We start from the raw sequence: 24,668 nt of genomic DNA on the forward strand, positions 1-24,668 counted from the left end.
GTGCAGCTGCTCTTGCAAGAAGCACAAAGGAGGTCTTTAGCTTTGCATCTAAGTTGGGTAGGAAATCCATTAGAGAACTAATAACAATTTATAAGCCAAAGGGCTACTCAAATGTTATGTATGTGTTATCCGCATATGAAATGACTCTGATGTTAAAGGAGTCCACCACAAAAGCTTATGGGGAATTAGTGATCACCTTGGGTTGTGGGGTGTTGAGAATAGTTTTATTAAAAATTGATGGGCAGATTGAAAACCACTAGTAGCCATTTCTGCCATATTAAAGTGGGGTTAGGCTGTATAAATGATCTTGGCGAGTTACGGTTGAAGATATGTATCAAGAACAAGACCTCACTCAATCGGACTGATTGGACTTGACAGAGGACTAAAAATACCTTGGGTTTCGAACATACATAATATTTGTGTTAGTCTGAATTTACTCCAACTTTTTGAGAATCCAGTCACTTACTCGGCTATTTTTTCTAAACCATTAAGGGAAATGTTTTTGATTAAATTCACTGATGAAAGATTGCACAACAATACTGGCAGGCCCACTGTTATAGCACATGCTTTGTTTGGTACCAGTCCTAGCACTGAGCCTTATTGAATTTAGGTGAATAACATGCACCGTAGGTTTTTGCTAACAAGACAGGTTGAATATTGTACATTTTCATGTGGCCTATACTGTGCCGGGCATTTATTTTAATAACTCACCTGTTTGTCCATGTGATGGCTACTCTGCACAAAGCATGTTGCACTTATGCTATTTTGAAAAATTTATCTGGCAATGAGGAAGATGCTAATTTTACATCTTTTAAAACAAGCCTGTTGTAGACAATGTAGGGCATCTATGGTGTTTCTGCAATCGTTGTCAACACTGAGATTATGCATTTGAATTGCAACTTTCATACAACATGGCATACATTTGAGGGTAGAGAATGTGCTATGAATTTGTACCATGTCCAGAACCTTTTATATCAACAAAGTATTTGTTCTTATTTACTTTTTTATTAACTATGTCTGTGTATACTGCAACATTTTATGTAAGACTGTATTGTATTGTATGAATGAATGAATGACTAATGCTTGTAAAGCGTGCAGCTACTCACCATAAAGTGTCCCGGTGCTAAGGTACTTACAGAGATCGGCGCAAGGTCAACCAGGCCACACACTATCTCCTAAACAGGTATGTTTTTAGTTCTTTTTTAAATAGATCTTTTTGCCAAGGCCATAAAGGACCTTAAGTGTGAAGGAAGCTGATTCCATAACTTAGCAGCTACTACTGCAAAAGAAGAGCCACCCTGGCTTTGCCTTTTAAAGCGAGGAACCACCAAAAGGCTTGCATTACTAGACCAAAGTGGGCACACCCGAATATATTCAGCACCCTCTTTTTAAGGTATTAAGGAAGCTTGACCCCTTGTTGTAAAAGGCTTGGTGAACAGTTATTAGAGATTTAAAAATTATAAGTTGCCTCACTGGCAGCCAGTGCAATTTTTCACAACATGAGGACACCGCAGCAGACTTAGGCAATTTAAACAGAAGGCAGATGGCCATGTTTTGAATCACTTGTAATCGATTGGTTAGATAAGCTGGCAGTCCCAAATAGAAAGTATTAGTATAGTCCAGCCTCAAGTGATCAATGCCCTGACCACCATCACCTGGGTAGAGTGTGGAAGAACTGCAGTTTTCTTTTCAGCATGCGTCAGATCCAATAGCAAGATCTAACTACTGCAGATACCTGAGCCTAAACAAGAGTTTAGTGTCAAATATGACCGCTTCATTTCTGGCCTATGTACGTGCAGGGGGAGGAGGGGCAGTCTTGGGCCATACTCCCATCCATCCTAGGAGGGTGTTGTGACCAAACAATAAGACCTCTGTCTTATCTGGATTACATTGAAGCTTAACCTTCAACCAATTCAGTACTGCCTCCATACAGGCAGTTTAGCCTCCGATGAGTCCCCCACATACAAGAGCAGGGGTTGAGTGTCATCCGCATACAAGATGACTCAGAAGTTAAAGGAGTCCCTAGAAAAGACAATGACGCAATATAGATTTTAGTAGGACTAATGGAGGAGCCTTGCAGCACTCCCCACCTTAGTCTCTTTGCATCTGAGGCATATGGCTTCATCAACACAACCTGCTCATGATGCATCAGCAAGGAACTCAACCAATCTAGGGACCAGCCACTCACACCCAGCCACTCACACCCAGGTGCTCTAACCCGCTTAGCAAGATATTTTGCTCAACCGTGCCGGATGCTGCCGACAGGTCAAGTAGCACCAAGGCAACATTGAGGCCCAAGTCTAAACTATCTTTTAAGTCATCTGATGATCAAATAAAGTATATTGATTGATTGACTCCATCTCCTCAAGCAGCCTATTTTTGGCAGTGGGGTTCCCACTCGACCTTTTCCAGGTGCTGAAGGAAGTGCTGAAGGAAGTCTTCTTGTAACTGGATGTCAGATTGCATTTGCGCTTGGACCCGACTGCCCAAGTAACAACACTTTAAAGGTATTCTATTCTAATAGTCTAAAGGAGGCTGTTCCCTCAATCTCTCTAAAGTAGTGCTCTATAGTCTCTCAGTGGTATTTTATGCATGTCCTCTGTGCATGAGGACATGCTCTATGTTGTAATATAGTTCTAGAATGTGTTTGGTAGGTTGCTTAGGAATTAGAATGGGTAGTTTTGAAATACTGGTAGACGTTGTCAGGACCTTGAAGGAGGCAGTCACTATTGATGGAAGGGGCCTGTATTGAACTTACCTAATCACCCTGAATTAGCAATCATCTCTGAATGGAACCATAACTTCACATAGGGAATGAGTGGAGGAATCCCAGCGGTCATAAACATCTGATCACAGATTTCAGAAGTGAAACAATGCCAGAAGATCTTTTGTTTTTAGTCAACCTGAAGTGTGCTGATATTTAAAGAACTGAGATAAGCTGCGGTACCCAATTCAGTGCGGTAGGTGATCATTTGTATATTTGCTATTATGGTTGTTTTCCAAGCAAGACCGTTAGCACGAGACCACCACGAGGCTTACCTGCCACGTTACTCTATACGACATCCTGATGGCTGGCACGCGCACCGGAGAATGAATTCCTGCCACACGCAGAACAGTCTGACCGGCAGCACTCCCCATGTGAGGCTTCCTTGAGAGCACATTGTTAACGGATGACGTGGGAGTGCATGTGATCACCTAATGTCGTATTGTATTTGGCAACGTGATGCTGCGCTTCTGGCAACCAGACGCCTGAAATAGTATGGCTGATGCGACATACCACCATTTTGGATCGGGCTGTGCAACACTGCGATGAAGAAGGCAACAGTAAGCATAACAAGCTCTGGTGAAAGATACAGTTTGTTAAATAATACTCAGGTTCTGGACCAGGAAATTCATGGTGAGCGCTATGTCATCTCAAAACAATTAAAGAAAAAAAGAAAGGATTTCTGTGGAAAATCTTGTTGCTTCATTCTGCCAGGACTGGAGACTTGATATCGTTCTAGTCTGTGAACACTGATTGGAAGGAAATAAAAATGTATCTACTGAAACGTTAAATTGGGTTTAATGGTGATATTAGAGTCAATTTAAACTACATAACTTTAATTACTTTGGTACTCAGGTATCAAGTTGGATACCAGTGTGAAGGAATCGAGTATCAGATCAGGTACCTAAAAAGGGGTGAGTGTATGTGTGTGTGTGTTTGTGTGTGTGTCAGAACCTATAATATTGTGGCAGAAGTGGAAGAAGGTTTTTAACCATTATGCCAGGGTGTGTGGCACTTCGCTAAGTCAGAGAGGAAAATGTCATTGCTGATGCATTGTCTGGGCCCATGAGGGCACAAAGGTTTTAAACATTTACCAGATTTGACCACAGACGATGCCAACGGATTGAATGAGTATGAGATATGTTTAAAAAACTTGGATCTGCATTATTTTCCAAAATTAAGCACCATTCTCGAACAATATCATTTTAGGAGAGTCTGTTGAAGAGTATATTACAGTGTTGGGGAAACGGGCTTCTACTTGCAACTTTGGCACAGCAACTGAAGAAAGGTTACACACTCAATTCCTGTTAGGGTGTGCGTTAGACAAAGCAAGAGAGGCCTCATTACGTGACATTTTAACCATGGTGAAATTGTGGGAACACTCATAAGTGTGTGTTGAGGTAATACGAAAAAATATGATTAGGAAAAAAAAAAGTATACAGGGAGTGAAAAAGGACCAATTTCAGGCAGAAAACAAGAAATAACTGGTACTAAGAAATTCGAAGGAAAGTGTTTCAGGTGCAGTAATGTGGGGCAAATGACTAATTTCAAAGAATGCCCAGGATATAAACCCACATACAGGACTTGTAGAAAAAAGGGGCATTTTACGTCCTGTTGTAGGTCCACTTGAAACATGAAAAAGGTGAGAGAGGTGAAGTATAACCCCGACCAGGAATGTGAAGAGATAGTCTTACAGATTAAGGTGAGACAAGCAATAGGCCCTGTGAAGTAGTGCAAATTTATGGGTTGCCTCTCAAGATGTTGTTTGATTCAGGGGCAAAAAAATGGCTCTGGTTTCCAAAACATTGAAGAGAATGTGAGAAAATCAGTGGGAATGATGAAACCTGACATTAGACCGAAAGGAAATGGAAGAGGCCAATTAAGTTCATGGGGTACTTTTGGGGTACGGCTGAGTTGGCAGACAGGGTGATTCCCGGGAACATATATGTTTCATCGAGAGGTGATTCACCGATCAGTCTGTAACATCTGAAATATTTGGCTATGTATTTTGACCACAATGAAATGGCTGAAAAGAAGGGGGTTGGTGGAGGAAGGTGTTGTAGTTGCAGAGGTATGAAAGGACTTCCATATGTTGATGGATTATAAGAAGCAATTCCCTGAAGTACTCAAAATGAGTCTGGGACGTTTGAAGAATTATGTACACCACATAAAACTTAGAACTGGTGCTATACCCAAAGAGGGAAAAGTGGCAAGTGTGCCCATCATGGTAAGGAAAGCGATGAGAAAGGAATTGGAGAGACTGCATGAAAGTGATGTAATTCAGGAGGTGGAAGTGACGGAATGGTTATCTCCAGTAGTGATGGCACAGAACCGAATGGGGATGTGAGGCTATGCGTAGATCTGAGGGAACTAAACAAAGCCGCGAGGGTGGATAATTATGCGTTACCTAACATAACGGAGAAGCTATGTTGTTTGGATGGTGCAAATTTCTTCTCTTTATTAGATTTAACATCAGTGTATCATCATATATCGCTACATCCCCAACCACGAGAGCTTACATCATTAATATCACAATTTGGAACCTTTAAATTATTGATGCTGTTTGGGTTGATTTCCGCCTCAGCGGAGTTCCAAAGGGCCGTGGAGCATGATTTGAGAGGGGTGAATGGAGTGAAGGTATATCAAGATGATGTTCTGGTGCATGGGAGGACTCAGGAAGGACATGATAGTAAGCTGCAAGAGGTCTTGAGGTGATTAAGCAGATGTGGTTTGATAGGAAAAGTGCACATTTTGTGTGACTTGAAATTGAATATGTTGGTCACTTGATCAAGGGTGAGAGATTTCAACCTAAGGGTGAACTGGTGTATGTGATCAGGGGAAATGCCCAGTCGATCTAACAAAGATGAATTTTTGAAATTCTTAGTAAGAGCTGGGTATTATGGCAAAATGTGTTCCTGGTTTTGTGGAAAGATGTAGCTGCACGAAACATATGTTAAAGAAAGGTGCAAAATGTCTGTGGTCGGAGGACTATGAGAAAGAATTTGAGGGTGTGAAGATAAATTTGAGTGGAGCGTCAAGTTTGGGCAGCTTAGAACCAGGGACAGAACCATTTTAAGGACCGATGTGGGAGCAGGTATTAGAAGGGAGAGGGAACATCATCTTGAGATTTCAAGAGGATTGCGATGTACGGAAATCAATGATTCTTTGATTAAAAAGAGGCGTTTGGCGTTTATTGGCTGGTGAGAAAACTCAAGACGTTTATTTGAAGAAGTTCTTTTGAGGTCAAGACTGACCTTAAGCCTTTGATGGAAGTCTTTAGCAAGAAAGGAATTGATTAAATCTCCAGCATGATAAGGAGATAGGTTGTGGCATTCCAAGAATTTGATTTTGTTGTATCCTACTTGCCAGGCCTTATGAATACAATGGCTAATTGTTGTTCAAGGTTGCGTGTGACTAATGATGGTTGCTTGGAAAAAAAATGTTGAAATATGAGTTGTTGAAATATGAGTTTGGTGATGATAGGGTTGCCAGTCAATATAAGGATGAGATTAATTGAATGTGCACACAGGAGTCACCCAGGTATATGTAAAACAAAAGAAAGTCTGTGAGAGTTGTTGGTGGCCTGGAATGGATTTGATGATTGAAAGAGTCTTGAGAGAGTGCATTCGGTGTACAAAGGGTGATAAGGTGATGAAATACAGAACCCAATCCATGGTCATCAGGGAAATGGCATGTGGTCCTTGAGCGGAGGTGGCATTGGATATAGTTGGACCTCTCAGAATTTTTAGTATGGATAAATTCATAATCGCATGCACTGATTTGTACTCTTGGGGGCCTTAGGTGAAAGTTGTGAACTCAGGAACTCAGTGGAGACACATGATGTCATAGGGTTTTAAGAAAAGATAATTTGGGAGAGAAGGATTCCCTGACTCGTCCCAAGCAGATAATGGGGTCCAATTGACATCCAAGGCTATGTACACTTTTTTGGAGGAAAGGGGCATAAAACATAAAAAAGCCTCATTATGTCATCCAGAGGCCAATGGCGTGATAGAGCGCTTTAATAGAAGTATCAAAGAAAGAACTCAGCACTCATTGGCCAATAAGTTAAATTGGGTGTAGTAACTCAAAACAAAGGTATGTATTTGCAGGATTACCCACCACTCCTCAACAGGTGTTACACCTTTCATCTTGTACAGGAAAAGAGTTCCCAATAGCCTAATAGGTCCGGTGTGGGTCAAAAGAATGAAAATGCATAGAGTGGATGGTGGGAGTAATGAAATACTGAGTAGAAGGAAACGAAGAAGGAGGTAATGAGGAATAGGAAGGAAAACTTCAATAAGCCCATGGCTGTCTAGAACACAAAGGTGTCTGTTGGAGACTGGGTAGAAATAAAGAATCCTAGACACGGGGTCTGATGGACAAATTTAATCAGCTCATGAAGATCGTTAAGCTCTTTAAGAATGTGGTCAAGACAAATTGCAATCCCATTTGGAATCTGGGAAGGTTTGCTGTTTAGAAGTGTGGTGCAGATTGCCACATTACCACCAGGTTAAAGCAGGGAGGTGAAAGAATGATCACCTCTGAAACCACTGCAATGAGAAAATCCCAAGGGAACAGAAGGAGGAGAATGTGGGTGATAAAGAGGCCAGCTCACCTGGATGATTTTGTGTAATTTAATGAACTGTGGGATTTGTGTACCTAAATGAACTGTACGATGTATTGTTACCCCTTATTTGTTTAGTTTTTGTGTAATTCTCCTTCTCATTTATTTTGGGTTTTTTTTAATTGAGAGAGAGGTTTGTGGTATCCTATGCATGTCTTCTGTGCATGAGGACATGCTCTGTGTTGTAATATAGTACTAGCATGTGTTGGATGGCTTGCAAAGGGATTAGAATGTGTAGATTTGAACTATTGGGAGACGTTGTAAGGACCTTGAAGGAGGCAGTCACTATTGATGGATGGGGTCTGTATTGAACTTTACCTAAAAAACCTGGATTACCAATCATCTCTATGTGGAACCATAACTTTATAGTCTCCCAGCATATTGCAGATAACTGTGCCCTCCAACAGCAACGTCTCAAGTTTCCATGTTGGGATCAATGACCTAGTCATGTTCCAAGCAAATGTCACCATCAGTGGGTTGTGGTCGGAATTTGTTCTGACCAGGTATTCCACTGACATGGCCTTGTTCTATAAGGGTGTGGTGCATAGAATCTTATCTAAGCATACATATAGCGAGTGCATCCCTAAGTAACATGAGTATTCTCTCTGAAGGTGGTATCGGAGTAGCTATGTATTCCCTAAGCCCCACAGTTGCATCCAGTCGCTAAATCCTTTAGTAGTTTTTGAGTGTAGGGAAGCTGGGCAGAGAGGGATGTGATCTATCCAGGAATGTGTAAGCTACACAGTTAGGAGAGCCCACTCCCACCAATAGGGGTTAGGGTATCTAGAAGGGCGCATTGATCCATATTTTGCGCATGTATGTTAAGAAATACCATGTCCTTCCCATGATCCACCTGCCCTCCCAGTATCGACCCTCCCGATCTATCACTACTATATGAGGGGGAAGGGGACCCCTAATGGTATCTTTATAAGCTCTCCTCTAGCGTATGCTAAATATGTTGTAACAAACACCTTGCCTCTCCATTGTTTGGGTTGTGCCTGGCCCTCTGCCTTAATTAAATGAGCCTCTTGCAGGAAGGCCACCTGTACCTTCCGTTTTTTCAGAAATGCCCGCACTTTGTATCTTTTAGTAGCGGAATTAAATTCCTGCACATTCCATGTTATGACTTTCATACACAACATCATGTAAAAGTCGGTTGTGCCCATAGAATACCTTCTCCAAACTGATCCTCCTCAGGATTATTAAACCCATCTCTTCCCACCATAATGTAGTAAAACAAATTTAACCATCGCATCCCCAACGCCCAGTGCCAGGACTGAGCAGCCGAAAACACTCTGTCCAAACAAACAGGATATGCCTGCTTTCTTTACTTCGTTGAGCTTGTAAGCCTCAAATGCCACCCACTTGTTGCTGTCCTTACCAGAACATATATCCATTACTTCCTTTGGAGCATTGGGTGAAAAGAGAATGACTGCCAGATGTAGGGAGTTGGCACATCTGAAGCAGGTGAAAACATTAGGGCATCAAAGCTAATCTTTCTGCTTCTAGAGCACGAACCCTATCTTTCCCTTTCTGCGCTTAAGATTTTCCCACTGAAACTCCTTGTTTTTTTCAATCTCAGCTAACTTGGCTTTCTCTACATCTGTCGCTATTTGTTTAACCTTCAGAGCTTCAGAGTGTCTGTGCATACAAGTGTCATAGGCCTGGGTGGCAGTGCTAAGGCATCAGTGTGTGGTTTTTCTTATGACTTGTTGCCCCTCTGCATGGCCTTGTACTTAGACACGAAATCTAAACATGCTGGTACGAGTCCTGTATCTTGAGATGTTTAACTCTGCACTGCGCTTTCAGTAGGCCAAAAGGGGATGCTAAAAGTGTTCCCTACAAATCAGGGAACTTGTTGCTTTGTCTGGATTGGAAAACTGGTCTCTCAAGTCTCCGAGATGCTCTGCGGTAGCTGGTCGGGCAGTCAAGGCCTAACTTAAAGGTGGGGCCTAGATACAGTATAATACAGTTATCACAGCTGCAATAAAAATAGAATGTCCAGCCAGTATTATGTTTTATAGAACATTCTTAATAACTCTTTAAATGTTTACATGTATATCCATAAAAATAAAAACCTAAAACAGAATATAACACAAGTTAAAAGCACAACAAAATGTTAGACAACTACAGATGTTTCACTGGGCTCCTACATTACAAACAACGTACACTGTTCACAATCACTAACTGATTGCGAAGTTTGTGCTATGTGAAGTTAAGCTGAAAACATGAACATGATACTCCCACCAACACTGTAAGCCCCTAAAATGCAGTTTACTAAGAAAATTACCAATAATACATAAAGGAAACAAGAGTCTACCACTATTGCATCAGGTACCTCACTGTTCGCAATAAGGACCTATGGGCCACATGTACGAAGCTTTTTTGCCATCACCAACGGCCCAATTCCCAGAATTGGACCGTTTGTGATGGCAAAAATGCCTTTTTAAATGCAATAACATCCAAACTGAGATTCTCCAGAATCGCAGTTTAGGTGTATAAATTGCAATTTGGAAGGGGCGTGTTCAGGGCGTTCCAAATAGTGATTTCCAATGTTATGTATCAAGCTTTTGCAATCAAAAAGCAGTTGCAAAACCTTGATATCCTACCACCAATCTCAAAGTTGGTTGTAATGCATTCGCAAATTGGAACGGGTCCCTGTGGGATCCCTTCCCCTTTGTGAATGTTGCAAAAAATATTTTTAAGAGCAGGTGGGGTCCCACGGACCACTGCCTGTTCTTAAAATATGAAAACAAAATGTTACGTTGAAACTCATCCCGTTTTTCTTTAGGGAAAACGGGTTGCATTTCATCAAAGAAAACCTTTATTCAAAGGCAATCACAGAAATGGTGGTCTGCTGACCTCAGCCCTTTGATGTCAGGCGTTCATAATGGGTTGCAAATTGCGACCTACCTCATTAATATTCATGAGCTAGGTCGATTAGCGACCCTTTTGGAATCAAAAGTATGAAACAAAAAAAACAAAAAACATCATACATAACGAATAGTGGTTTCCAAAGGGCGATTCGGATAAAATTGCTATTTGGAAATCACTATTCCTCACCTTTGTACATTTGGCCTATGAAACCGAAAAACCTGTTTAATTGGTGCCTTAAAACTGGAATATCTCACAACCCAAGGAAGCTAGCAATAGCCAACCGCTTCACTACTATCTCTGTAGTGAAGGGGGCAGAGAGGGATTTGACCTTCTGGGTAATAATAATTTGGGTCCACAAGCAGAAAGAGCATTAGCAAGGGCAATGCACCCCACTTTGAGCTTCTGGATCCAGCCATCTAGGTGAGTCCTGGACAGAAGCATGAGTCAAACATAAGGGAAAAAACAAACAAATAACTCCGGGAGAGGATGTACTGGCCAGGCAGGCGAACCTCAGCTTACCAGGACATTCATAGGTGGTGTTCGTGGAAGTTAGCGTGCAGTCCATAGCCAATCATTGCATTATTCTTTAGAGTAAAAAAATCAACCAGTTAGGTTAAAGAAAATGTTCTCTCCTCAGAGCATGCTGGGTGTAGTAGGCTTTGCCTTGCTAAAACAATGCATTGTAGGACTTCTTGTCTATAAAAAAAAACTGCAGGTGCATACTCCATCATTCTCCTCTCGCAGGAACTCATTTTTTTTCCTTACAGACAAAACACAAACGCTAAACACAGCAGAGAGGGAAAAAATACTGGGGGGGCAACTGTTATTTCTCTGTGGGTAGCAGTCGTTCTCTATTTCACAGACCACTCATACTGAGAAGATGGACGCGATCACCTAACTTTAGCCATAAAAAACAGGTGCACACAATTATAACGGTAAAATCAATACAGAGCTAGATAACAAAAATTAAACTCTTTAAAAAAAATCTGGATTATCCAATCAATGGATTATATATTGTGAAGCAAGGCCAGTAGGCGTCGCCCCTGGGCGCCAAAATGCAAACGGAAAGCTATGGAAATGCGGCCACAAGCCAGGACCTGGGCAAGCTTCTCAAGTGGGCAGATTAATGTACTGCCACCCTCTCGTTTGGCATACCAAGGTGGTCTCCAGGGCACACCAGGTTTCTTATGTGAGAGAGTGTTCGTTGGTTTAAGATTAGGGAGTCCGGCATGTTCCTGGGGAAACGAAGTACACTTATTTTTCTGGGTTCACAGAAGAAAATCACGATTTGGTTTGTAGATTGTACCGTTTTGTTTGCCTGATTAACATTTTCCATCTGGAAAACTGCTGACAGAAATAGTAAAAAATGTGAACTACATTTCATACTCTGAGCCTAACAAAAACATCCTGGTTCCCCTGGCAACCGGCGCTGGAGTAGGCTGTATATATAATCACTTCCCTCCGTTCAGCAGCGTTGGTCCGTCACTGAGTGTTACATTTGTTCTCAACATTACAGAAGCGTTGCCTAGATCCTGTAGCGAGCACTGACTCACAAGCCTCTCACAGAAGACAACAATTTGAAACTGTGACAAACTGGAAGGCTAAAAAGAAAAACGAAAAAGCAATGAGAGGCGTTTTGCAAAGGGTTGGCGATCCCTGATGATTAGACCAATTGCTTCATTTTATCAGAGGACCATAAATAATTCTATTACATAATGTTTTTGTTTTAAAGTGCTTAATTCAAAAAGAGGTGTGATTTTTAGAGATGCACCCATGACGACCATGTGCTGTGGTTGACAGCCCTTCTTTTCTTTGAAATATGAAATTGTCCAGAATTTGTTGTACTTGCTTTCGATGGCCTAATGTAGGAACATGCTCCAGTCGCATACCAAGTGCAAACACAGACGTTTATTTTGTCAAAAGAAACGAATAACAAGTGTATCCTTTCAGCGCAGCAGCTCACTGATTGGCCAGACCCCACCGTTGAAACAACACACTTGAACTTAAACACAATAGATTGCACCAGAGCATAGTTCGATAGTCATCAGTGCAATACAACAAGATCATACACATACATTTCACATTTTATCTGATCAATACAACTGATCTGCATGTTTGCTGAAACGTGTATTGTGGTTTATAAGTATGGATTTGCATAGTTATTAGTGTTTTACCTTTCTTGTATGTGCATGTCAGGCTGTTCTGTGGGAATATGTGTTCCGCTTACCAGTAAGTCCCTAGTAAAGTGAAACAGATGTGTCCAGGCCTGTAAATCAAATGCTACAAGTGGGCCTGCAGCACTGATTGCGCCACCCACATGAGTAGGTTTGTCTCAGACCTGCCACTGCAGTGTCTCTGTGTGCAGTTTTTAATGCCAGTTCATCTTGGCAAGTGCACCCACTTGCCAGGCCCAAACCTTCCCTTTCGCCCCATGTAAGCAACCCCTAAGATAGGCCCAAGGCATCCCCATGGGCGGGGTGCACTGTATTTAGAAGGTAGGACATGTACTAGTCTGTTTTGCAGTTCCACAGAAACTATAACTCACCTTCAATAACAAAGCGTGAAGTTACAAAGCTTGAAGTATTTATTCCAAACATAGGCAGAAGTGTTAGTGTACACATCATTTGGGAATACTTATTGAACATGAGCTTAGTTTTCAGAAATTACCAGTTTCATATGGAAGTACAGAGAGTTGTTTACTGTAAGAAATTGTATTATTAGTTTAGGGGGTGATAATCCACCTCAAAAAATAATCACAAACCTTGTCAGGGTGAAACACAATGGTCACTAAATAAATCTATGCTTAACCATCTGCTAACTCAGCACAACGCAATCAGGCCTAAGTTAGAGTCAATGTGTAGTGTATTTATGCAGCACTCAAACAGTAATAAAGTGAAAACATAACACAAGAAAATCCCAAACCAATTAGAAAAATGTAATTAATTTTAATAAATAACATTACACCAAAATGACTAAAATATAGTAAGTAGAACCTGTGATGTGATTTTTTAAAGTGTGAATAAAAAATAGAACCAAAAAGCACCCAGCACCAACTATGGTCATCTGGTTGCACTCGAGCAGGTAAAAGTCAAAAGCTGCGAAGGAACGTGGGCTACAGGGACCAGGATTATGCCAGTGGAAAGTTTACCTTCGGACTTCAAGACCTTTATGGAGAAAAAGTGGTTGACGATGAGCAGGCAAGCTGCAATGAAGTTGGGAATGCTCCGAAAGGCCTCAACATCAACAGTTGCTGCTCAATATCAGTCCCGATAAAGCCCTCTAAGTTAGGACTAGGAAACTTTTCTGGAAGTCAGATCGCCATCTGTGGGGGCAAACCAGAATGCTGAGGCCATCTGGTGATGCGACTTCAGGTCTCCGTTGGTACTCCAAGCATAAAGTTGGTGAGAATTCTCATTTCTTGCAATATGGGAAGAGGAGGAGTACACTAAAAATGAATGCAGCCTTCTATAATGTAAACAGTGCTCATAAAAAGTGCTTTGATACCTGCAGATTGAGATTGCACTATATAAAACTGCACAAAAAAAAAAAAAATGTATATTAAATTGAAAATCAGCGCTTGCTTGACAGCCTGACCTGACAGCTCCCTAATGAATTATGCAGCAGAGGAGAACCAATTTATGCGGCAGGGTTGTAGCAAGAAAAGGCAAATTATGCAGCATAATGCAGCACATTTTGTTATAGAATTACCTCATTATTTTGTCATTTTTAGGTTTTGTGAAATCTATTGTGTTTAATATATCTTAAAAGGGGCTTCTCTTATCAGTATCCCGAGGCCAAGTACTCATTCTAAATCTGATTTAGTGAGTGGAACTTTTTTCTTACGTTAAGGCTGCACAGCGTTTACTGTTTACCGAAACTTATCTTCCCCTGGTGCACACATTTACAATACCTATCTCCTACTAAATCTGAATTTTTGGTCTGGTTATTACTGAATATATAAGCCCATGTTATGGATGTTATAAAAAAAACACTTAATAACTGAACTGGTCTCAACTGCTTTCTTTATTATGGGGCTGTTGCATTATCGACTGAATATTTTATTGAAAAGTATTGTGCATTTTCGAAGCGTTACCGTAACCCACATGCTGAATTGCCTGATATGTAATACAGGGTAAATGAAGCCAGCAGCAGCTTAATTTAAATGTCTGGATGGTAATTTGTGTATTTTTCTCATGATTAGATTAAATTAAATCTGCGTTTTGGGTAAAATAAGTGTTTGCATTTAATGTAATTTTCCTTTAATATTGGAATTTCTTCAGTTCATATACATTAAATGCACTCCAAGAAACTGAAAAGCCTATATTATTTGCAATTATATGTGCAGCTGGAAGATTTCAAAAGACAAAAGTACATTTAAGTCTTGTGTCACCCGAACATATAGTGATCTTGGGCAATTCACTCTATTTAAGCCACATTCACTGTCAGACTTCAGGGACTGTTAAACTGTAAGATAAGTTCTCTTCCCACAGAAAAGGCAGACAGCTTCTAAACCTATGCAGGAATGCTTGCTTTTTATTACTTTGTTTTCTAAAGCAGATGCTTTAGCCTTAGCACGTTTGTGGTATTTTCTATTAATGCCTCATGACATTTCTTTGCTCTTTGTAGGCAAATTATTTTGACAACTTAATCTATTTGGTCATTGTGATCAAATTCTAAATGTTGTACTAACCATTGCATGTTAAGAATATAGTTAATATGCAAGAGCTCCCCTTCGTGTGTATTTAAGGTAAAGCCGAACGAAGTGATTTGCAGTGCTTTGCATGAGCATGCATGGTGGTGTTCTGAAGGGATGTTTTAACCTCATTTATCTGACAGTTTCTATGTAACATTACAGCTCCAGACAAGTGCCGCAGAGTCTTTGTGTGCCTGTTTTAAAAGTATTCCTTGAATTTTGTGATTGCAGGCTGTCCCTTCACAAGGGCCATGATTTCAATAGTGCAGCAAGTGCAGTGGCACTGGAACCAAAAGCTCTAGGCCCCCCACTAAACACCGATTATATCTATATTTTACTACTAAACAGGCAGTCACAAATGAAGTTATCTTGCAGGCATTAGCTTCATGATTTGGATGGAGCAGCAGGTTCAGTGACACTGGGCCCAAAAGTTGTCAGAACTCCACTAAACACTTATTATTGCTATATTTTACTACTAAACATGCAGTCACAATTGCAGTTACCTTGCAGTTAAAAGGGGCTTGATTTGAATGATGCAGCAGGTGCAGTGGCACCTGGGCCAAAAGTTGTCAACACTCCACTAAATACCAAATATTTCTATATGTTACTACTCCGCAGGCAATCATCAATGCAGTTATCTTGCAGGCACTAGGGTTATAACGTTTGAACTGTGCAGAAGGTGCAGTGGCACAAGGCCCAACAGTTGTCAGGTCTCCTCTAAACATAATATTGCTATTACATCAATTAATTCTATTATTTCCCTCTTTCATTTCATTGTTCAAATTTTTGCTATTACTTACCCCCACTGCACCAGTCTTAATTAACAGCACAATATGTTGCCTTTTTGTACATAAACAAGCCATAACACTTTAACAGACTTTCTGTAACTCAAATTGTACAACTACACAGCAAGCTACAGCTTACAACAAAAAACAGCTTATTGTTAATCACATAGACGACACCTGATGCATCTGCAAATGCTTGTTACACCCGGTAACAGTGTCTGAGAAGAGTGTTTACCTTTATTAGTACCAATTTGACACCCAAATATAGCAATTAGCAAATGAAAGATGACCAGTCAACCTTGGCCAAAAGCCTTCTGGGGCGCAGGACCCCGAGTTGCCATATTCTTCGTAACTTTTGATCTATTTGACATAGAAAACAACTTTTTTTCGTTCAAATCTTCAAATTATGCAGCAGATGATATATTATGTGACAAATCCATGATTATGCGAAAATCCGCACAGAATCGTATAATTCTAGTAGCCCTGGTCATGGGAGGGCTAAAATAACCTTTTTTTAGAGTTTTTTTATTTTTATTAACATTTGGGCGAGGCCTAAAAATACCCATTACCTCATAAAACACGTCTTAGGGCTGAAGCTTTCTGTGTAAGGTCACCTACTGCAGGCAATTTATGCCGAAACTTACCTCCATCATTGATCCACACAGAAGCCTGCTAGAGCAATGTTGAGTGAGACTAAATCACCAAGAATGAAGACGTTTACCAAAACAATGATGATATGCTCCGGAGGGCAGCTATAAAAACCTACTTTGACGATCGTAATTGCACACAGCTAGTCGCAGATGCCAGCCCCATAGATCAGCAAGTGTCCTACTTCAAATGGATAAAGTCTACCCCTTCACAATCGTCAATGTCAGTCGAGCACACAGAGAACAGTAAACCTCAAACAAAAAGGGAGGCCTCATTAATTCCGTGAGGGCGCTTTCTATGCCAAGTGCCATACATCAGCCAAGAATGAGTGCCCTTGCAACAGACTCCTCATTGCCGTCTTTGTCACTCCCTTTTTTGGGTCATGCGTGGCTACAACAAGGAGAACGCACTGCTGCTGTCCACTCACATCTTGTGTTTGCATCTTCCTTTCATCTACTCTTGTAGTGTCATGCTGTGTGGTTGGGCCTTTAATGCAGACGCATGAATTTTAGCATTCCCACATAGCTTAAAGTCCCAACGCAAGAGAAGACCGTCAACAAACAGCTGACCACCTTCCTGGAAAACAATAACCTGCTCGACCCTTCACAAACCGGATTCCGAACCAACCACAGCACGGAAACCGCCCTAATCTCAGTCACAGATGACATCAGAACACTGATGAACAACGGTGAAACAGTCGCCCTCATTCTCCTCGACCTTTCGGCTGCCTTCGACACCGTCTGTCACCGCACCCTAATCACCCGCCTCCGCTCCAACGGGATCCAAGGCCAGGCCATGGACTGGATCGCCTCCTTCCTCTCAAACCGCTCCCAAAGAGTTTACCTCCCTCCGTTTCGCTCAGAACCCACCGAGATCATCTGCGGCGTACCTCAAGGCTCCTCGCTCAGCCCGACACTCTTCAATGTCTACATGAGCCCCCTCGCCAACATCGTACGCAAGCACGACATCATCATCACCTCCTACGCCGACGACACCCAACTTATACTCTCCCTCACCAAAGACCCCGCCAGGGTATGAAGGACGTCGCAGATTGGATGAGACTCACTCGCCTAAAGCTGAACTCTGAAAAAACTGAAGTCCTCATCCTCAGCAACACCCCGTCCGCCTGGGACGACTCCTGGTGGCCCACGGCCCTCGGCACCGCACCGGCCCCCGCAGATCACGCCCGCAACCTCGACTCCATCTTGGACCCTCTTCTCACCATGACCAAGCAAGTCAACGCTGTGTCCTCCGCCTGCTTCCTCACCCTCCGCATGCTCCGCAAGATCTTCCGCTGGATCCCCGCCGACACTAGAAAAACCGTGACCCACGCACTCGTCACGAGCCGCCTGGACTACGGCAACACCCTCTACGCTGGGACCACCGCCAAACTCCAAAATCGCCTGCAACGCATTCAAAACGCCTCGGCCCGCCTCATCCGCGACGTACCCCGCAACAGCCACATCTCCGCACACCTGAGACACCTGCATTGGCTCCCAATCAACAAAAGGATCACCTTTCGACTTCTCACCCACGCACACAAAGCCCTCCACGACAAGGGACCGGAATACCTCAACCGACGCCTCAGCTTCTACGTCCCCACCCGCCTCCTCCGCTCCTCTGGCCTCGCACTCGCTTCCGTCCCTCGCATCCGCTGCTCCGCGGCGGATGGGAGATCTTTCTCCTTCCTGGCGGCCAAGACCTGGAACTCCCTCCCCACCAGCCTCAGGACCACCGAGGACCACTCCGCTTTCCGGAGACTCCTAAAAACCTGGCTTTTTGAGCAGCGGTAACCCCCCCTTTTTCCCCTAGCGCCTTGAGACCCGCACGGGTGAGTAGCGCGCTTTATAAATGTTAATGATTTGAAGATAACGCCATGCATCAGTGCTCCTTCAGAAGCTTCCGACACCACCATCGCCCATGTACTTTCTGGGTTACATTTTTAATAGTTCCTATTTTTGCAGGTATTTAGGGCACTGTTCTTTTACAATGCTTGTGGTTTATGTTGGTTTATGCATCCGTCTCCTTCTCTGTCTATTCTTTTTGTCTCCTTTAATTCTTGTGTGTTCCTGTTTTTTCTGATGCCTCCTATTTACACTATTTTTTCGGTATTGTCACGTTCTAATTAATATAAATCTGTCTCTGATTTTATACAACAGGCAGAGACCTTGAGTTGTTTTTGGCCAATATCCCTCTTTTTCCTCCTTTCCTATGTGACATCTTATTGCGGCACTCAATACATTCATATCTTTCATTGGAGGGGGCTAGCAACGTGGTTACCAAGAGGAGTCACTTTTTCTTCTATCACCTCCTTTAATCCTTTCAAAGGTGCCAATGACTACAAGCATATAGTACTTCAGGTCCAAAGATTGGTCCCTCACACTCTATGAAGAATACATAAATGGATCATATAACTTTAGGAATATAAATTTATAGTTGCGGACTGCCATGTAGTACACAGAGTGTTGCCGACTGAAGACAGAACAAAATTAAGCATGCATGTGTGAGGTCAATCATGGGGGTGGTTTGAGTTTGATACAAATTTTCTTTATTATCAGATAGGCTTCCCCAAAAAAGACCTGGTCTCCATCATGAATGTCAGGAATGTTAGTAATTAATGGGCAATATAAGGCAGGCCCTGGTGTTTGTTTTGCACTGTCCAGCTAGCACATGTTGAAGATCCTTTATGTACATTTTTGATTTAAAAAAACAGGTGTCTTGTGACAAGCAGTAGACCAAAGTGAAAATCCACCAATATTAAACTGGCCTCATGCCAGGGGAGAAAGTTATACCTGATTTCGGTGAAACACCCAAAAATAAACACGGACAAAAGACCCATAATCTTCCACATTTCCAGGGGCAAGATCTGCACCACTACTTGTGAAACCTGAGCACCATTCATTATTGCCCTGCTTGTCTCAAGCCAAGAATGTATTGAATCAAAAAGAAAGGACTGGTGTGAAGCTGGCAATCCTTCAGTTCTTGAAGAAGCACACCTCACTAGTCAGTTTCCTCAGTGGTGGGCAGATCCTAAGTTGGTACCATTCCCAGCCATTCCTCATGTATCCCACCTATAGTTAATCCAGAGGCCAGTGAAAAGCAAGGAAATGATTAGATAAGCCACTGTGGAGTTGTCTGGATGTAACACATTCAGGAAACCAACCTAGTGCTGGGGAAGGAGTGGCACCAAGGGGAAAGGTCTGAATCCCACATAAGCTCCATACTTTGGTGACTTTTACTAGGGAAGAATTTATTTAAACAGTATGTGTCTGCATTCAAAAGGAATCAAACCCTAATCTGGAAGACCTCATACACTACCCAAAGAATATGACTGGAAGGTTTCATATGGATAAATCATCATCTGGTCTGTCAGAGAGTCAGAATGAAGCAGGCCCGCTTGTAACAAACAACCCTACAATGATCCACTCTGGATCAGTGACCCCTTTCGCCGGTTTACTTTGCTTGCTTTGACATCCATTCATAAGCCAATTTAAGATTTTCAGGGCATGGTTGTGACACCTTCTGGACTGTATATCTGAATGTGCATGTACGGTGGTATATGACTTTAGCAGCTGTGGTGTCCTGTAGTGTATAAGGCTGGTCACGTGATTGGAGGGTTTGGGCAAAGGTGGCTTTGCATCGCCTAAAAGATAGATATGTTATGGAAGTAGTGCCACTGCAATTGGTTCTAACATGATTAACTGAAACTGCTGCCAATCCAGTATGTGGAAGTGAGATCTTCCAATTAGTGAGTTCACAGCTGGTTTCTGAGGAGAAAGAAGCAACTCTTTTGGGCATAGTTTGTGGGGCACCTCTACCTCACAGAGAGCATCCACCACTCTGCCAAGTCAAAGGCAATGACCATTGCTCTAATAAATCCAATATGGGTTGCAAGGGAAAGCCATTACCCCTTGCAATGGGATTCTAACCAGCCAGGGCCTCCACACAGAAAGGAAGAGTCGATCTGAGCAGATACAAGGACTGAACAGCTACAGTCTAAAGGCCTGATTTAGATCCCGGTGGAGGGGTCACTCTGTCACAACAGTGATAAATATCCTGTATGCCAAAATCGAAATCCCTTGGTTTTCTATGGGATTTCAATTGCGGCGGACGGGATATCCCTCAACGTTGTGACAGAATAACCCCTCCACCTAGATCTAATAAGGCCCTAAGTGTAGCTGAGTCGCCAGCAGATATATTCCCAAAGTCTGTCTGAGTCCGCAGCACATCCTGGTGCTGCACATCAGGGTGCATAGGAGATGATGGAAACAGATGTACCCGTTCGATGAGTAGGCCGTAAAAAGGCAATACACATCAAGTCACCCCCTATGGGCTACTAAACTCATGAGTGAATCAGGGCTAAGGGTGGGATACTGTTTATCACAGCAATGAGAATGAGACCTGCTTACACTTTAGTTCTTAATCATTGCCACTAAGAAGCATGCTTCTGAGTTAGGAATATGAGACACAGCATGACACTTAGGTGGACCAAAAAAGGGCTTAGGGAAAACTGACCTCACACCTGCTTCTGCTTCTATGATGTAGTTACGGCCTCACCACTTATTGAGCTCCCAACCAAAAGTAGGATTAAGAAACTGTTAGATTATTTGGGGCGAACGAAAGAGCCCCTATACATCAACGAATTACAGAAGGATTACTATATCATCAATATACGTGTGAGCCAACAGGGATAGAAAAAGAGAGGGAACAGACTAAGGGCCTCATTATGACCCTGGCGGGCGGCGGAGGCCACCCGCCAGGATGCCGCCCTCCATAATACCGCTCCGCGGTCAGAAGACCACGGAGGGTATTATGAGTTTTTCCCTGGGCTGGCGGGCGGTCTCCAAAAGACCGCCCGCCAGCCCAGGGAAAAACTCCCTTCTCACGAGGATGCCGGCTCGTAATCGAGCCGGCGGAGTGGGAAGGTGCGACGGGTGCTACTGCACCCGTCGCGTATTTCACTGTCTGCTATGCAGACAGTGAAATACTAGCGGGGCCCTCTTACGGGGGCCCCTGCAGTGCCCATGCCATTGGCATGGGCACTGCAGGGGCCCCCAGGGGCCCCACGACAATCCCTACCGCCATCCTGTTCCTGGCGGGCGAGCCGCTAGGAACAGGATGGCGGTAGGGATTGTCAGAATCCCCTCGGCGGCGCAGCGAGCTTTTCTTTGGAGGATTCTTACGGGCAGTGGAAAACCGGCGGGAGACCGCCGGTTTTCCCGTTCTGACCGCGGCCAAAGCGCCGCGGTCAGAATGCCCAAGGGAGCACCGCCGGCCTGTCGGCGGTGCTCCCGCCCCCGTTGGCCCTGGCGGTTCTCTACCGCCAGGGTCATAATGAGGCCCTAAATGCTTACAAATTGCCTAGATGAGTGTTATATCAGGCTTTTCAGAGCGCCAGGTTCTTTGTACCCACTAATGCAAATACGACTTTTACAAAAACGTTCAAGAGAAAGGTCTCAGAGACCAGCAACTTGTGTTAGAGGGTTTCTTGGACTCGCTGAATGTTTGGAGCCAGGGTGTGGAACTCCTATAGCCCGATGGCCAGGATATATTGTTTTAAGTCAAGGAGCACAGGTCTTCATGTTTATTTTGTCCACAGTAAGTTCAACCTGCTATAGCATAAACTCTTTGGCCGGCAGTTTATGCTGCCACTGTATGGTTGTGGGAAGGAAGACTGTCTGCTTCAAAGACAAGATATGCATTCATATGTAAAAGATGCTTGAAATGGTACTATCAGACCAAGTTTGGGTAGGCAAGCAAGGGCTAAGGGTCTTATCTGTGGCCTTTAAGGTTGTTTGCATTTGATGTTTGGGGGTCCATCCTACTACAGCTCTGCAAATTGGGCCAGCAACTTCAACACTTCACTCTCTGTGGAGGAGATGGCGTGCAGTCACAAGCTTCTCATGGAGGTAGTTTGGGTGTAACTGAGCTCAGAAATCAACAAACACATGTCATTGTAAATGATTGTCAAATCCAGTGCTTGACTTTTAAGAAGAAAACCACTTAATGCGCACTAGAAGTGAACAGTACACATATGAATATGTACAAAATGTGTGGTGCTTTCAGTACATCAGTATCTCTTCTGCCGACCCACTGCACTAGGGGTCTCACTGCTCTTCAAGTCTCATGGACAGTAACTCCTCCTGTCAGGATGTTCTCCCACCTACTATCAGGCAGATACCATCTGTGGTTGCAAGGCAGTTGTTAGACCTGGCAGCTTTTTTGGGGGTCTCCTCTGTCTTTTTGCCTTCTGACCTGGTTTTGGACTCTGTTTTTGCTGGTTTATTGTCTCTGTGCACTTTACCACTGCTAATCAGTGCCAAAGTGCAGGTGCTCCCTAGGTAAATTGTACTGTTGATTGGTTTATCCATGATTGGCATATTTGATTTACTGGCAAGTCCCTAGTAAAGTGCACCAGAGGTGCCCAGGCCCTGTAAATCAAATGCTACTAGTGGGCCTACAGCACTGATTGTGCCACCCACATAAGTAGCCCTATGAACATGGCTCAGACGTGCCACTGCAGTGTCTGTGTTTGCAGTTTTAAACTGCCAATTCGACCTGGCAAGTGTACCCACTTGCCAGGCCCAAACCTTCTCTTTCGGTAAATGTAAGGCACCCCTAAGATAGGCCCTAGGTAGCCCCATGGGCAGGGTGCAGTGTAGTTAAAAGGTAGGACATGTACTGGTGTGTTTTACATGTCCTAACCGTGAAATACAAATTCAGGTTTCACTGTTGCAAGGCCTATCTTCCTCATGGGTTAACATGGGGCTGCCTTTAAATAACTTTAAAGTGCAGATTCCCTTTGAGGGCAGACAGAAATATGGAGTTTGGGGTGTCTGAACTCACAATTTAAAAATACATCTTTTAGTGAACTTGTTTTTTTAGAAATTAGGCATTTTCCTGCTTAAACCATTCTGTGCCTGTTTGTGGATTCCCCGTCTGGGTCAGTTTGACAGTTTGACAGTTGGGCTGTTCACACCTCTCCTCTAAACAGTGACACAAAGGGAGCTGGGGTGTAGCCTACATATCTTGATGAGCCATCTGAGCTAGAGTGGAGGGAGGAGTGGTCACTTCCACCTGAAAGGACTCTGCCTGCCCTCACACAATGCAGTCTTCAACCCCCTGGTGTGCGTCTGGGGCCTGGCCTGGACAAGGAAAGATCTTGCAAACACTTGAGACTTTGCTTTGAAGTTTGCCAACTTCAAAGGCAAAACAAGGTATAAGAAGAAGACCCCAAGCCCCAAACTTTTAGAATCTTTCTGGAATCAAGCGGAACCTCTGCCAAGGAGAATAGCTGAACAGCTGGAGGAGGAGTACTGTCCGTTTGCTGTTGTGCTTTGCTGGACTGGTCTGCAATTGCTACTTCTGCCTGAAAGGAGTGCAAAGGGTGAACTTTGCTGTGTGTCTTTCTTGAGAACGTTCTCCAAGGGCTTGGAGTAGAGCTTGCTTCCTGTTGGAAGTCTCAGGGACACCAACGACTTCAGTTTTTCCTAGACCTGCAGCACTGGGAACTGTGTGTTCTGTGCTGTACAATAAGAAAAACCACTGTAACGCCACCAATGAAGATGCTGGCCTGCAACGTGACCTGCAGACGCCACACAGAGTTGCACTGCCCCGCTTCGCACCCGGCCCTGGTCTCACCGACACCGTAATCAGACAACTTCACCGAGCTGCTGCTCGCACCGCGACCTGTGGGCCCTACACTCTGGTATCGCCTGCTCACACAGCAGCCTGGGCCTCCTGAACGACGACGATTCTGCTGACACCGGCGCCGCTGCCTGCACTGTGGCCTGTGGACACCGCTCTAGAGGAGCACGAAGCACTGTCCCGTCCCGCACTGCATCCCAGGTCCACCAACGCAACCACCATCGACTCCACAGTCGTTACCAGGCATCCCTGCCTGCACCATGGCCTATGGACACTGCTCGTGAGGGTCACAAAGCACCATCCGGTCCAGCACCGCTGTCTTGGGCCTACCGACGACAGCGCTTCCGCAACAACGACGCGGCTGCCTGCACCATGACCTGTGGGCACCGCATCGTCCCGCTCCGCACCACAGCCTGACGCCATCAACGCCGCGACACCTGACTTCATCAGCCCGAAGTTCGATCCGCAAGGCGTGTATCTTCAAGGGCCTGACAACTCCTGCACCAACTCTGGTACCAACACCGCGACGTCAGCGACGCCGCTCTCCGGAACTCACAGCGAGGATCACAACGCCCTACAAATCCAAGGTACTGTTTGCGGGTCTTCACGACACTGTAGCTGGCCCACGAC

This window comes from Pleurodeles waltl, chromosome 7 (assembly GCF_031143425.1).
Source record: "Pleurodeles waltl isolate 20211129_DDA chromosome 7, aPleWal1.hap1.20221129, whole genome shotgun sequence".
Lineage (NCBI taxonomy): Eukaryota > Metazoa > Chordata > Amphibia > Caudata > Salamandridae > Pleurodeles > Pleurodeles waltl.